The sequence below is a fragment of the Scyliorhinus torazame genome, chromosome 1 (assembly GCF_047496885.1).
Source record: "Scyliorhinus torazame isolate Kashiwa2021f chromosome 1, sScyTor2.1, whole genome shotgun sequence".
Classification (NCBI taxonomy): domain Eukaryota; kingdom Metazoa; phylum Chordata; class Chondrichthyes; order Carcharhiniformes; family Scyliorhinidae; genus Scyliorhinus; species Scyliorhinus torazame.
The window spans coordinates 35,789,782-35,804,536 of record NC_092707.1 but is presented as its reverse complement, the minus strand read 5'-3'; the positions used below and the strand labels follow the sequence as shown (position 1 = coordinate 35,804,536).

Genomic DNA, 14,755 nt, shown 5'->3' with positions numbered 1-14,755 from the left:
GTTGTAGGCAGAAGCCTGCTGCTGCCTGCAGGATTGTTCTAAATCTTGAATGTTTCTGTAGTCTCCGTAGAGTATTGACAGTCAGAGAGATCTAGGTCACAGGTCTACAGGTCACTGAAAGGGGCAACACAGGTGGAGAAGGTAGTAATGAAGGCATATGGCATGCTTGCCTTCATTGGCTGGGGCATTGAGTATAAAAATTGGCAAGTCATGTTGCAGCTGTATAGAACCTTAATTAGGCCACACTTGGCGTATAGTGTTCAATTCTGGTCGCCACACTACCAGAAGGATGTGGAGGCTTTAGAGAGGGTGCGGAAGAGATTTATCAGGATGTTGCCTGGTATGGAGGGCGTTAGCTATGAAGAAAGGATGAATAAACTTGGTTTATTCTCATTGGAACTAAGGAGGTTGAGGGGCGACCTGACAGAGGTCTACAAAATTATGAGGGGCATAGACAGAGTGGATAGTCAGAGACTTTTTCCCAGGGTAGAGGGGTTAATTACTAGGGGGCATAGGTTTAAGGTGCGAGGAGCAAGGTTTAGAGGAGATTTACAAGGCAAGTATTTTACACAGAGGGTAGTGGGTGCCTGGAACTCGCTGCTGGAGGAGGTGTGGAAGCAGGGACGATAGTGACGTTTAAGGGGCATCTTGACAAATACATAAATTGGATGGGAATAGAGGGATACGGACCCCGGAAGTGTAGAAGATTTTAATTTATACGGGCAGCATGGCTTGGAGGGCCGAAGGGCCTGTTCCTGGACTGTACTTTTCTTTGTTCTTTGTTCCTCGACTGCCAACCATAAGATTAATTTCTTTGGCAGCATTGGGAGTTTGGTTCTGCCCATCAGAAGCTTAGAGGGGCTGATCCACAATGCGATGGGTTAGGTCTAAAAGTTAAAAATGCTGCAGGGAAATTGTTTTTCTTTCTCAGAAGAGGTTTAATGTTGTGAATATCCCATTTCGCCTCACCATTTAATTGTACATACCTTGGTGAGCTGGTAGAATATTGAAAGCTATTACTGATGCCAAATTGGATGATGATGTATTCATTTAACGAATTGTGGGCCAGTATCAGATACCACCTGGTCCATGGCTCACAAACATTTACTTCAAGGAATTCACGACTGCCTCGGTGGTCGTCTTGTGCAATTGCTTCATCTCGATCCATTGGGAAAGATGGTCAACCACGACAAGGATTTGCCATTGAAGATAAACACATCAATTCCTAGCCATTCCCACAGTCTGGTCGGGAACGTTTTTGGGTTAAGGAGCTCTCTCTGGTTCGACTTGTGCAGTGCATACACCTGACAGTTTGTGGTCATATTTTCCAATGGTGCTCGATATCCCCGGCCGCCATACTACAGATTGGGCACACACTGTGCACTTTGTCATGTCCATGTTGTCGTGTTGGGTGCTCTGCTACATAGACGAACCAACACGGTTGTGGATGGTACAACTCAGTTTTATTACTAACAATAACAATATCTGTAAACTGGTTACTGTGGTTCGTTCATTACCCTCTAAGCTGTGGACTTAGCCCTAACACTATCTTGGAGAAGCACTCATCACATGGTGAATGTCTGAGTGGCTTGCTGTGAGCTCTGTGCCCTGAGCTGTCTCCTGCTGGAATGAGCGGGAAGTGTCGTGTTCCCTGTTTTATAGTGTGTATGCTCTTGCCTGTGATTGGCTGTGATGTTGTGTGTGTATTGATTGGTCTGTTGATCTGTCCATCAGTGTGTATGTATGTTTGCACCATGATGTTTATCTGAATATCATGACACATGTGGCTTTGGTAAATGTTTTGGAGACTCTCTGGCTAAAGAGAAACTTGAATGACCAACTACTCATTACATAGTAACAAACCTCTTTTAAATTCTTGTCTGATCCAGGTGTCCCTTGTTAATGCCTGTCCTGCTGGCTATTTTTAAAACTACAGGCTTTTGTTTTTGAACTGTAACTGCCCCGCGCAAGCTGCTATTCAAATTGGTCCAGGCAGAATCCTCGATCCAGTGTTCTCTGTGGCATAGCTTGTGATGTCATTTTTATGGACTTGGCTAGTAGCCAATCACCTCGTCTGAAATTCCAAGACACTTGCTGTTTTAGATTGGGATTGGTAGAGCCTTTCAGATGATTTTGGAGCAGAAGGCAGTTTCCATTTTCGCTTTCAGTTTGATCTGAAGCTAGGAGCCTGGCAGAATTTCATTCAATATCTCTCCCAGAACGGGTGGAACTCTCTCGCTGATATCTCAGCTGGAGCTCAATCCAGGTAAACAGAGCAGCCAGTATTTCCTCTGTACCTAACTAATGAGTACTCAAAGCCAGAAGGCAAAGTTGTGGGGGAAACTTTCCAGATTCAAAGAACAATACAGCATAGGAGCAGACCCTTCGACCCTCCAAGCCTGCGCCAACCATGGTACCTGCCTAAACTAAAACCGTCTGCACTTATGGAGTTCGTATCCTTCCATTCCCACCCTATTCATATATTTGTCTAGCTGTCCCCTAAATGCCGCTATCGTACCTGCTCCCACCACCTCCCCAGGCACTGCGTTCCATATATTTACCGCCTCTGTAAAAAAACAAAACTTGCCTTGCACATCTGTTCTAAACTTTTCCCCACGCACTTTAAACCTATGTCCCGAGTACTTGACTCTCCAACCCTAGGAAAGAGCATCCACTCTGTCCATGCCATTCATAATCTTGTAGACCTCTATCGGGTCACCTCTCAACCTCCGTCGTTGCAGTGAGAATAGACCGAGTTTATATAACCTTTCCTCATAGCTAATACCCTCCATACTAGGCAACAGCCTAGTAAACTGCTTTTGTACCCTCTCCAAAACATCCACATCCTTCTGGTAGTGTGGCGACCAGAATTGTACACAATATTCCAAATGGGGCCTAACTAAGGTCCTGTACAGCTGCAACATAACTTGCTAATTTTTATATTCAATGCCCCGACCGATAAAGGCCAGCATGCCGTATGCCTTCTTGACCGCCTTATCCACATGCGTTGCCACTTTCAGCGATCGGTGGACATGCACGCCCAGATCTCTTTGCCTGTCAGTACTCGCAAGAATTCTACCATTTATTGTGTAATTCCTACATGCATTGACCTTCCAAAGTGCATTACCTCACACTTGTCTGGATTACTCCATCTGCCATTTCTCTGCCCAAGACTCCAACCAGTTTATATCCTGCTGTATCCTCTGACAATCCTCTTCACTATCCGCAACTCCACCAATTTCTGTGTCGTCTCCAAACTTACTAATCAGACCAGCTACAATTTCTTCCAAATCATTTATATATACCACGAACAACAAAGGCCGCAGAAGTGATCCTTTGGAACACCGCTAGTAACAGCCTTCCATTCAGAAAAGCACCCTTCTACTGCTACCCTGTCTTCTGTGCGCAAGCCAGTTCTGTATCCAACTTGCCAGATCTCCTCTTATCCCATGTGACTTCACCTTTTGTACCAGTCTACCATAAGATACTTTGTCAAAGGCTTTACTGAAGTCCATGTGTACAACATCTACTACCTTTCCCCTCATCTACCATCTTTGTCATTTCCTCGAAAAACTCGATCAAATTAGTGATGCACGACCTCCCCTTCACAAAATCATGCTGTCCATCAGAAATAAGTCCATTTGTTTCCAAATGTGAGTAAATCCTATCTCTAAGAACTTTTTCCAATAATTTCCTTACCTCTGACGCAAGGCTCACCAGCCTATAATTTCATGCATTATCCCTGCTGCCCTTCTTAAACAATGGAACAACATTGGCTACTCTCCAGTCCTCTGGAACTTCACCTGTAGCCAATGAGGATACAACGATTACTGTCAAGTCCCCAGCAATTTCCTCCCTTGCCTCCCGCAGTATTCTGGGGTAGTTCCCATCGGGCCCTGGGGACTAAACGACTTTAATGCTTTTTAAGATGCCCAACACCTCCTCTTTATTCATATCAACATGGCTCAGAATGTCTACACCCTCTACCCTATACTCCTCATCACCAAGTCTTCTCTTTTTGGTGAATAATGAGGTAAAGTATTCATTTACTATCTCTCCCATTTCCTCTGGTTCCATACATAGATTCCCTCCAATATCCTTGATTGGACCAATCCTTTCTTTGGCTACCTTCTTGCTCTTTACATAAGTATAAAACACCTTAGGATTTTCCTTAATCCTGTTTGCCAATGACATTTCATGACTCCTACCTTAAGTTCCTTCCGACTTGCTTTATATTCTTCAAGGGCTTCATCTGTCCTGAGCCTTTTAGACTTTACGAATGCTTCCTTTTTCTTTTTGACAAGATTCACAATACCCCTTTTTATCCAAGATCCCCTATACTTGCCACCCTTATCTTTCATCCTCACAGGTACATGCTGGTCCTGAATTCTAATCAACTGACATTTGAAAGCCTCCCACATGCCAGATGTTGTTTTTCCCTCAAACAGCCTCACCCAGTCAACACACTCCAGATCCTGCCTAAAGCTGTTGTAATTAGCCTTCCCCCAGACTGTCACCTGAGGACCACTCTTGTCCTTTTCCATAAGCAGGTTAAAACTTACAGAATTAGGATCACTGTTCCCGAAATGATCTCCTACTGAAACTTCGATCACCTGGCAGGGTTCATTTCCCAGCACCAAGTCTAATATGGCCCCTTCCAGAGTTGGGATATTTACATATTGTTTCAAGAAACCCTCCTGCACGCTCCTTACAAATTCTGCTCCATCCATGCCTCTAGCAGTGTGTCCCAGTCAATATAGGGAAAGTTAAAATCACCCACCACGACAACCCTATTGTTTATGCATCTTTCCAAGCTCTGTCTGCATATCTACTCCTCTATCTCCCGCTAGCTGTTAGGAGGTCTGTAGCAAACCCCCAACATTGTGACAGCACCTTTCCTATTCCTGAGCTCGACCCATATTGCCTCGACGCCTGAATCCTCCAAGTGTCCTCCCTCAGCACAGCTGTGATATTTTCCTTAACCAATAATGCAACTCCCCACCCTTTTGCGTCCCCCTCTATCCTGCCTGAAGCATCTAAATCTTGGAATGTTTAGTTTCCAATACTGTCCCTCTTTCAACCAAGTTTCTGTAATAGCAACAACATCATAATTCCACATACTAACCCAAGCTCTTAAGTTCATTTGTCTTACCTGAAATACTCCTCGCATTGAAACTAATGCACTTCAGCCCACCAGCCTTGCTGCGTTGACCAACCACTCCCTCCCTGCCTGCTCTTCCTCTTAATCTTACTGGAGTCTTAATAGAGTCTGTAGCTCTCCCTCAGTTATTTCTCCTGCTGACCTGCTGCTCTGGTTCCCACCCCCCTGCCATACTAGGCAGTTCAATCTGTTTCTCTGCCTTCCACTTTTCTCCTTACTAGCTTTTGTTTCTGTCCCCTCTTTACTACCCTCTGACTTCCTGCATTGGTTCCCATCCCCTTACAACATAGTTTAAACCCTCTCCAACAGCGCTAGCAAACAACCCCCCTCGGACATTGGTTCCTCTCCCTGTAAGGCTACCTGATCTCTCAGAGGCCTTGTGGAAGCTGCTGCTCTGATAAGGCCTTGTGGAAGCTGCTGCTCTGATACTCTGTTTAACTGAGTCAAGCTGTGGGTCAGCTCAGCAGCTGTGGGTCTGCTGAAGCTGACAATAGATAAGCAACTGGACAGTCCTGAAGTGCATCTTCCATGGTAGGGTTCAGGTCAACACAAGTTAAAGTGTTATCCTTGAGGGATCCCACAGCCTGAGAATCCAGCTTGATTGTTCCAGCTAGAAGGTCCAAACCAACTGGTGATTCCAACAATCCGTGTCCTGAAAAGATAGCCAACTAATAATAATAATCTTTATTAGTATCACAAGCAGGCTTACATTAACACTGTAATGAAGTTACTGTGAAAATCCCCTGGTCGCCACATTCCGGAGCCTGTTCGGGTACACTGAGGGAGAATCCAGAATGCCCAATTCACTTAACAAGCACGTCTTTCAGGTTTGTGGGAGGAAACTGGACCACCTAGAGGAAACCCACGCAGACACTGGGAGAACATGCAGACTCCACACAGAGAGTGACCCAAGCCGCTGTGAAGCAACAGTGCTAACCACTGTGCTGCCGTGCAACCTCAGCAGCAAAGATATTCATCTCTCATCTCTTTAATCACCATTATTTTAATCCTTCCCTTCCTCACTGTGTATCAGTCTTGTGTGTGTGTGTGGGGAGGGGAGTGATTAGATTAGCAGACCATGTTCTATTATCAACATTACATGTTTAACTCTTATCGTAATAAATAAACAGTTTTGTTTCATGTTTTACTTACAAATCTGGTGCCTGTAAGTCATTCAAACAGTCAAGGGTTTACAGATAGTAAAAGTTTCTACAAATACATAAAACAAAAAAGAGTGGCTAAGGTAAATATTGGTCCTTTAGAGGGTGAGAAGGGAGTTTAGTAATGGGAGATGAGGAAATGGCTGAGGAACTGAACAGGTTTTTTGGGTCGGTCTTCACAGTGGAAGACACAAATAACATGCCAGTGACTGATGGAAATGAGGCTATGACAGGTGAGGACCTTGAGAGGATTGTTATCACCAAAGAGGTAGTGATGGGCAAGCTAATGGGGGCTAAAGGTAGACAGGTCTCCTGGACCTGATGGAATGCATCCCAGAGTGCTAAAAGAGATGGCTAGGGAAATTGCAAATGCACTAGTGATAATTTACCAAAATTCACTAGACTCTGGGGTGGTCCCGGCAGATTGGAAATTAGCAAATGTGACACCACTGTTTAAAAAAGGAGGTAGCCAGAAAGCGGGTAATTATAGGCCAGTGAGCTTAACTTCGGCAGTAGGGAAGATGCTGGAATCTATCATCAAGGAAGAAATAGCGAGGCATCTGGATGGAAATTGTCCCATTGGACAGACGCCGCATGGGTTCATAAAGGGCAGGTCGTGCCTAACTAATTTAGTGGAATTTTTTGAGGACATTAACAGTGCGGTAGATAACGGGGAGCCAATGGATGTGGTATATCTGGATTTCCAGAAAGCGTTTGACAAGGTGCCACACAAAAGGTTGCTGCATAAGATAAAGATGCATGGCATTAAGGGGAAAGTAGTAGCATGGATAGAGGATTGGTTAATTAATAGAAAGCAGAGAGTGGGGATTAATGGGTGTTTCTCTGGTTGGCAATCAGTAGCTAGTGGTGTCCCTCAGGGATCAGTGTTGGGTCCACAATTGTTCACAATTTACATAGATAATTTGGAGTTGGGGACAAAGGGCAATGTGTCCAAGTTTGCAGACGACACTAAGATAAGTGGTAAAGCAAAAAGTGCAGAGGATACTGGAAGTCTGCAGAGGGATTTGGATAGGCTAAGTGAATGGGCTGGGGTCTGGCAGATGGAATACAATGTTGACAAATGTGAGGTTATCCATTTTGGTAGGAATAACAGCAAAAGGGATTATTATTTAAATGATAAAATATTAAAACATGCTGCTGTGCAGAGAGACCTGGGTGTGCTAGTGCATGAGTCGCAAAAAGTTGGTTTTCAGGTGCAACAGGTGATTAAGAAGGCAAATGGAATTTTGGCCTTCATTGCTAGAGGGATGGAGTTTAAGACTAGGGAGGTTCTGCTGCAATTGTATAAGGTGTTAGTGAAGCCACACCTGGAGTATTGTGTTCAGTTTTGGTCTCCTTACTTGAGAAAGGACGTACTGGCACTGGAGGGTGTGCAGAGGAGATTCACTAGGTTAATCGCAGGGCTGAAGGGGTTGGATTACGAGGAGAGGTTGAGTAGACTGGGACTGTACTCGTTGGAATTTAGAAGGATGAGGGGGGATCTTATAGAAACATATAAGATTATGAAGGAAATAGATAGGATAGATGTGGGCAGGTTGTTTCCACTGGCCGGTCAAAGCAGAACTAGGGGGCATAGCCGCAAAATAAGGGGAAGTAGATTTAGGACTGAGTTTAGGAGGAACTTCTTCACCCAAAGGGTTGTGAATCTATGGAATTCCTTGCCCAGTGAAGCAGTAGAGGCTCCTTCATTAAATGTTTTTAAGATAAAGATAGATAGTTTTTTGAAGAATAAAGGGATTAAGGGTTATGGTGTTCGGGCCGGAAAGTGGAGCTGAGTCCACAAAAGATCAGCCATGATCTCATTGAATGGTGGAGCAGGCTCGAGGGGCCAGATGGCCTACTCCTGCTCCTAGTTCTTATCTCAGGAAAATATACAAATTATTGGTTAATTCACTTCTGTTGGGACTCCGGGGTCTGTGAGGCTGGATTTGACTGTGCACACGCCTAGGGTGTTGTAACAGTATTCTATCAGATTATCCATCATGGTGTCTCTGCTGTTCAAACCAAATTTTCATGACGCTGCTGGCTGGTCCATTGATCGTGAAGTCAGTCTCACTGAGAGAGCGACTGATCTCAGAAAGTGAGCGGAAAGCGGCTCCCCATTTAAAATACACATCAACCCCTTGTGCACACACAACACTAAACAGAGATCTGATTGACAAGGTTAAGAGTAACTGAAACTCAACAGACATCAACAAGATCAACTGTTGTAGAAATTGAACCAGCACTGACAATGTTAATGGTTACAGATATTCAAGATTAATTGACAATGGTAACAGTGGCAGACATTAAACATGCTCCCGATTCAGAATGTTAACCCTGAAGTTGGTCTCTTTGTGCGAGCTATACTTGAACAGATGCATTTCCCCTCTGACTGACATGGATGGAGTTCCCAAATCCACAACAGTTGCCCCAGAGGTGAGTTCAGAATGGGACAAACATAAATCAGCGTTGTGACAATGGACCAATTGAAAGGTGGGGAGATCCACACAGGCTATTATCTGTGAAATCCTGTATATCCTGGGGCTGGTTTAGCAGAGGACTAAATCGCTGGCTTTGAAAGCAGACCAAGGCAGGCCAGAAGCACGGTTCAATTCCCGTACCAGCCTCCCTGAACAGGCGCCAGAATGTGGCGACTAGGGTCTTTTCACAGTAACTTCATTTGAAGCCTACTTGTGACAATAAGCGATTTTCATTTCATATGGCAGTGCTCCAGCTACGAGTTACTGACTGTGGTACTTGTGGAAACATATTCCAGTCAGTAGTCACTTAGTTTTGGGTGGGAGATGCAGGCCTGGAAAATAGAGCGCAAAGCTCTGCTGGAAACTAACTCGGTGCAGGAGGAGTATCTGCAGGAAATAAATTTAAAGATAATTGATTTTTTTTCTTTTAAACTTTTCGGCTGTAGGTGCAGGTGCTGACTAACCTGCTGATCATCTGCTGCAGAAACGGGAGTGGCTGCTGGAGGCTGTGTCGGTGGCGGTGACTATAAGAGTGACCCAGGGAGGCAGTTTTTTGTGAGGGCCACGAAGAATCCAGCACGAGTTTTAATGATACAAACTAATAACATTTATTTACAATAACATATATATATATAACAGCAGCAGCAACTTCCCTTGCTGCACACTCCTTCCTGCTGTTTCCAAACTGGCCAGCTTTATTTATACTTGGAGTTTACTAATGGTTTCTCCGCCCCTCTCACTGGGGAAGCACATACTCCCACAGGATTGTGGGATTGTCATTAGTCCCCAGCCAATGGTAAGCAGGCAGGTTATAACATCCCTCCCCCACAAATTCCAAGGAATCCACCGAAGACCCTGGCGAAGGAGGGCGTCGGACTCGTTTTGCCGCAGGTCGGACACCATTTGCACGCGGCGCTGGATCAGGCGGCGTGTAACGAGACGGAGACCGGCGCTTCCGTGATGAAGGGCGCAACGGTTATACATCCACGGCCAGTGGACCTGAGGATTCCCCCTCTGATGCATCCTGTGTCTCCATCTCGGAGTCAGAGTCTGCTGCCTCCGTCATGTCAGCGTCTCTATCTCCATTCGGTTCTGTAACGACCTGCGCAGGCTTCGAGTGAGGCACCAGTGGAAGATTGTGAGGACTACCTTCCCTTGTCTCTGGTCTCTGCGGCTGTAGAAATGAGCTCCGGGGGCGGGGTATCTTTGGAGGGGATAGTCTTCTGGACCGAACGTGGTCTACATGTTTGCGCTGGAGACGACCCTGGGCTTGCACCTGGTAAGATATAGGGCCCGTTTGGCGAAAGATTACACCAGGAACCCACTGGGCACCAGCAGCAAAATTCTGAACTAACACTGGGTCACCGGGCGCAAACTGCCGAATCAGTCGATGCCGAGAAAATCCCTGTCCCTGCCGTTCTTGTGAGCGGCGCACTTTTGCGCCAATGTCTGGGAAAACCATACTAAGGCGGGTGCGAAGTCTCCGGCCCATTAGGAGTTCTGCGGGAGCTATCCCAGTCGCCGCAAGGGGGGTGGTCCTGTACATAAACAAAAAGCGAGCCAGTCTCGTGTCCATTGATCCGGAAGACTGCTTCTATAGGCCTCTTTTGAATGCCTGCACTGCGCGCTCTGCCAACCCATTTGAAGCCGGGTGGTAAGGGGCAGTCCGGATATGGCGGATGCCGTTCATCTTCGTGAACCTCGCAAACTCCTCACTCGTGAATGGAGTGCTGTTATCCGTGACCAGCACCTCGGGGAGGCCATGCGTATACTAAACGACAAACGCATCTTTTCAATTGTTGCGCAGGACGTTGTCCCCTGCACCTTATGCACCTCTAGCCATTTAGACTGGGCGTTAATTAATAGAAGGAACATGGATCCTTGAAAAGGGCCTGCGAAATCTGCATGCAAGCGTGCCCAAGGCCGCCCTGGCCATTCCCAGTGATGTAGGGGCGCGGCCGGCGGAAGCTTCTGATGCTCCTGGCAAATGGAGCAGTTTTGGGCCACCTTCTCAATGTCGGTGTCGAGGCCTGGCCACCAGACATAACTCCGGACCAACATTTTCATTTTGGTCACACCTGGATGCCCATTGTGCAAGTCTCTTAGTATCAGCTCCTGGCCTTTTTCCAGGACAATCACACGCGTCCCCCACAAGAGGATGCCGTCTTCCACGCTGAATTCTGACAGCTTGGAAGAAAATGCCCGCAACTCGCCTGGGAGCTGTCTATGCTGCCCACCATACAGGACTACGTGCCGAACCTTTGACAGGACTGGCTCCGTCTGGGTCCACTCACGGATCTGTGATGCCGTGACAGGCAAGGTGTCCATAAAATTAAGGGTTGCAACCACCTCACCGGTCGTGGGGGTCGACATGGGGCCGGTCGATAAAGGCAATCGGCTCAGTGCGTCGGCATTTGCTATCTGCATACCTGGTTTGTGCTCCAGAGAATACTCGTATGCAGCAAGCAACAAAGCCCAGCGCTGGATCCGTGCGGAAGCAATGGACGGTATTGGCTTATCCTCTCTGAAAAGTCCCAGCAGAGGCTTATGATCAGTCACGATAGTGAAATGGCGGCCATACATGTACTGGTGGAAGCGTTTCACCGCAAAAACCACTGCCAGGCCCTCCTTCTCGATCTGCGCGTACTTTTTCTCCGCTGCAGTCAACGTGCGGGAGGCGAAAGCTATCGGTCGCTCGGCCCCGTTCTCCATCTTGTGGGACAGGACAGCCCCAATACCATACGGGGATGCATCACATGTGACAAGCAAAGGCTTTCCAGGATCATAGTGGGTTAGTAACCCAGACAACGACAATTGTTGCTTTAACCGCCGGAAAGCGGTTTCTTGCGGCTGACCCCAAACCCAGGTGTGATTTTTCTTTAGCAGAAGGTGCAAAGGGGCCAGCGTAGTTGCCAGATTGGGGAGGAACTTCCCGTAATAGATTATGAGACCGAGAAAAGAACGAAGATGCGAAGTGTCAGTCGGGGCGGGGGCTTGTTGAATTGCACGCACATTCTCTGCGATGGGGTGCAAACGTTCGCGGTCCACCCGATAACCTAGGTAGACTACTTCCTTTGCCTGAAATACGCACTTTGTGCGACGTAAACGGACTCCAGCCTCCGAAAAGCGTCTAAGGACAGCCTCCAGATTTTCCAAATGTTCCTGCTCCGACGTCCCTGTAATTAAAACGTCATCTAAGTAGACAGCAACACGTGGTAAACCTCTCACAATGCCCCCCATAACACGTTGAAAAATAGCACAAGCAGAGGATACTCCAAAGGGCAACCGTGTATATTAGTACAGGCCCCGGTGTGTATTAATCGTTACATATGGTTGGGAGGCAGGGTCCAGCTCCAACTGGAGGTAGGCGTGACTCATATCTAATTTTGTGAACGAGAGTCCACCTGTAAGCTTCGCGTAGAGATGCTCTATGCGAGGCATTGGATATTGGTCGAGTCGGGAAGCCGTATTCATTGTAAGTTTATAGTCGCCACACAAGCGAACTGTGGCATCTGGCTTCATTACAGGTACAATTGGTGCTGCCCAGTCAGCAAAACAGACGGGCCTGATAATACCCAAACTCTCCAAACAAGTGAGCTCTCCTTCTACCTTCTCGAGCAAGGCGTAAGGCACCGGGCGCGCCCGGAAATAGCGTGGCGTGGCTCCTGGTTCGACTTGGATACGGGCTATGGCCCCTTTTATTTTCCCCAAACCAGGCTGGAACACATCTGGGTATCGTCCTAGCACCTCAGTCAACCCTTCAGAAACTGTTTGGAGGATGTGCTGCCATTGCAACCGCAAATGGCGCAACCAGTCCCGACCCAACAGGCTGGGCCCATGGCCGCGCACCACGATAAGTGGGAAACGCCCCTCCTGGCGTCCATAAACAACAGGGGTCATTGTAGTTCCTGCAATGTCCAGTGGTTCCCCCGTGTAGGTGGCCAACCTGGCCTGTGAGTCGGTTAATGCAAGGGTCTGTATACCCTGCTTGATGCGGTCGAATGTCCTCTGGGCTGCGCCAGTGTCCAACTCCATCTCAAGCGGGTGGCCATTGACCCATACGGTCACCTTAATAGGGGCCACACGGGGAGCTGCCACACAATGCAGCTGCAGGCAGTTGTCCTCCGTCTCCACGTCCTCAGGAGTAGTCGCCGCAGGTTCATCCACATGGAAGGTACGGCCCCTGGGCTGGTCCCAGTTACGGCCCCTGGGCTGGTCCCAGTTTCGGTCGGAACGACGGCGCCTCTGCTGCCCCCAGGACCGCCGTCCGCGACGGGGTCGGCGCCTACAAGTCTGACACGGACATGGCTCCTCATCCATTGGTTCTGGAGAAGGCTCCCTTCGGGGAGGAATGTCCGACGGCCACTGGCGTCGGTCCAGACGTTGCCTCGCCCAAGGTACCACAGGAGTGCAGGGGGACGTTTTCGGACGGAAGGGGTGGCGCCCCAAGGCATGCACTTCCATTCCCTGTAGCTCCTGCACTCCTCGTTCTGCGCTCTCTCGGGACAATACTATTTGAATGGCCTGTTGAAAAGTCAATGATGGCTCAGCTAACAACTTCCTCTGGGTGGCCTCATTGTTAATACCGCAAACAAAACGGTCGCGTAACATTTCTGACAAGGTCTCACCATAGTCACAGTACTCCGCAATCCTGCGTAGCCTGGATAGAAAATCGGCAAGGGATTCTCCAGGGGTCCTCTCAGCGGTATTAAACCGGTAATGCTGGACTATCGTGGACGGGGTTGGGTTAAAATGTTGCCCCACTATATTCACAAGTTCATCAAACGTTTTGGTGTCCGGCGCAGCTGGGTACGTAAGGCTCCTAATCACCCCAAACGTATGCGGGCCGCAGGCGGTGAGCAATATGACCACCTGGCAATCGTTTTCGGTGATATTGTTTGCCCGGAAATAGTAATGCATCCGTTGTGTATACTGGTTCCAGCTTTCCAGCGCAGCATCAAAAACATCCAAACGTCCGTACAGAGGCATGGTATAATAGATAACAACTTTCAACCTGTATCCAACAAAAATCCAGGGAGGTGGCTTCAGCAGTGTAGACAGCTATTCACTTTAACCTTCGTCGCCAGTTTTGTGAGGGCCACGAAGAATCCAGCACGAGTTTTGATGATATAAAGTCATAAGATTTATTTACAATAACATATATATATATAACAGCAGCAGCAACTTCCCTTGCTGCACACTCCTTCCTGCTGTTTCCAAACTGGCCAACTTTATTTATACTTGGAGTTTACTAATGGTTTCTCCGCCCCCCTTATTGGGGAAGCTCATACTCCCACAGGATTGTGGAATTGTCATTAGTCCCCAGCCAATGGTAAGTAGGCAGGTTATAACACAGTTTAAACTCTTCGGCTGTCGATGCAGGTGCTGACTAACCTGCTGATCATCTGCTGCAGAAACGGGAGTGGCTGCTGGAGGCTGTGTCGGTGGCGGTGACTATAAGAGTGACCCAGGGAGGCAGAAAGTCCACAGCACCGGCATCTACATCAGCCTCATGTGGTCACACACTGTACTGCAGCTAGAATTGACTCAGGGAGTAAATGGGAAACAAGGTTAGGCGATCCTCGGGGATTTTTGCCGACCTTTTGGTGACCCATTTCATATTCTCCCACGACGCACCCGCGGGTCGTGACTCCCACTTTGAAAATCACTGGTGTATAGAGCAGACCTCAAAAAGGCGAGGATGAGACGACTCTTTGAGGGGTTAGAGGATGTTTGTGAACATTGTGGGGGGGGGGGGGGCCTCCCGCACACCACATTCATATGTTTTGGTCCTGTCCAAAGCTGGGGGGGTACTGGGTAATTTCGAAGGTGGTACATGTGAGGCTTGAGCCGGGTCTTCTTGGGGCCATATTCGGGGTATAGGACCGGCCTTGGTTTGAAGCGGGTGCAGTGGCAGATGTTTTAGCCTTCGCCTCGCTGATCGCCCAAAG

At 47.8% G+C, this 14,755-nt stretch overlaps 1 protein-coding gene across 2 annotated transcripts in view; it reads right to left on the bottom strand.

The window, feature by feature from the left end:
• The window catches only part of smtnb (smoothelin b), a 772,002-nt gene that overhangs the window by 360,242 nt on the left and 397,005 nt on the right, over positions 1-14,755 (bottom strand). The gene's annotated exons all lie outside the window — the stretch shown is intronic.